The 1628-nt window shown below is 44.8% G+C and overlaps 1 pseudogene; it reads left to right on the top strand.

The window, feature by feature from the left end:
- Positions 1-491: 491 nt before the first annotated feature.
- LOC140425429 (signal peptidase complex catalytic subunit SEC11A pseudogene) lies at positions 492-1377 on the top strand (annotated as a pseudogene).
- Positions 1378-1628: the final 251 nt, after the last annotated feature.

Raw genomic sequence — 1628 nt, 5'->3', positions numbered from 1 at the left:
ATGAAAACAGTTTCTGGGAACACTGTCCAGACACTTTAAATTAACCAAATGTGTCCTTGGTAAGTCTAGCTTCCTTATCTTGATGGCTCTCATGGGAAACAGCATTTTTTACTGTCTTGTTTGAAATGTGTGTATTTTAACTATCCATTTCAAGAAGCCATTTTAAATCTTGGGCCATTTATTCCCATTTATAACACTTGTTAGAATCTACCTTTTTAGTTTAGTATATATCAGTTCCCCCGTTTTGATTATTCAAATGGTGAATAAGCTGAATCAAAAATGAAATAGAATCAAAGAAGGAAAGGAATAAATGCAATAGGACAGTGGTAGGAGTAGAGAGAGACTCATTCACATTGCCTTTAATGGTTCACTTATTTGGTTTCCGGTTCTGGCGGCGGTTGGGGCATCGCGCCCGCGAGCTGGGTGGGGGGAAAAGATTCCTTTTCATTGAAGGTTGGTTTAGTTCCCCCCCCAGCCGGCGGTACCGGGTTTGAGGCGGCAGAGAGCCGGCGGCAGCGGCCAGGATGATGTCGTTGGATTTCCTCAACGACGTGCGGCGCATGAACAAGCGGCAGTTGTATTATCAGGTGTTGAATTTTGGCATGATTGTGTCTTCTGCACTGATGATCTGGAAAGGATTGATGATTCTGACGGGGAGCGAAAGCCCGATTGTAGTTGTACTCAGTGGGAGTATGGAACCTGCCTTCCACAGAGGTGACCTTCTCTTCCTGACCAACTGTGTAGAAGATCCCATCCGAGTTGGCGAAATTGTCGTTTTCCGGATTGAAGGACGAGAAATTCCAATAGTACACAGGGTGCTGAAAATTCATGAGAAGGAAAATGGAGACATAAAATCTCTGACAAAAGGTGACAACAATGCTGTTGATGACTGAGGCCTATACAAACAGGGGCAACACTGGCTAGAGAAGAAAGATGTTGTGGGGCGAGCACGTGGGTTTGTACCGTACATTGGTATAGTGACCATCCTGATGAATGACTATCCAAAATTTAAGTATGCAGTACTCGTCCTGCTGGGGCTCTTTGTCCTCGTCCATCGAGAGCGAAGAATGGATGGGATTTGCCTGAGGATATCAGCACAGTTTCTCACGCCAAGCCAAATGTTTTAAAATGAAGATGGCCAGCAGTCGTGCAATTCTGCAGCTTATTCCCGTGGATTCCTGCTTTCTGACAGATGTTGATTCAGTATTTTTTATTTTTGTGATGGCGATCAGTACTGTAGGAATATTCCTTAGTGATGGACCGAAAGATGTCACCGTGAAGATGAAAACTTTCCCCGTTACTTTTGGTTTCTGAATTTAGACTTCTAACGCAATCCAGAGTTGGTCACTCGTTTGGTTGGGGAGGAAGGCGTAAAATTGGTGGTGGGGGGTCACGAGATTGAAACCAGGTGGGTCCTTCTGTGCGGTGCAGATTTTTAGCTTTGGTTTGCTATCATTGTTTCAGTGCAAATGTGTTTTCCTGTGCGTAGTGGAGCAGATCACCTCCGTGCACACTTTTTCCCAGAATCTAAGACCCCGCTGGTCCCTCAAGCTGTTTGGAAACCTCACATAACTTCTATCCAAAGCAGCTACAGTACAATAAATAGCTGGGAGGCGCTGTAACCCAAA

Source organism: Scyliorhinus torazame, chromosome 6 (assembly GCF_047496885.1).
Source record: "Scyliorhinus torazame isolate Kashiwa2021f chromosome 6, sScyTor2.1, whole genome shotgun sequence".
NCBI classification, from domain to species: Eukaryota; Metazoa; Chordata; class Chondrichthyes; order Carcharhiniformes; family Scyliorhinidae; genus Scyliorhinus; species Scyliorhinus torazame.
Note: the sequence above shows the minus strand (reverse complement) of the source record. Positions and strands in the feature narration are given on the sequence as shown.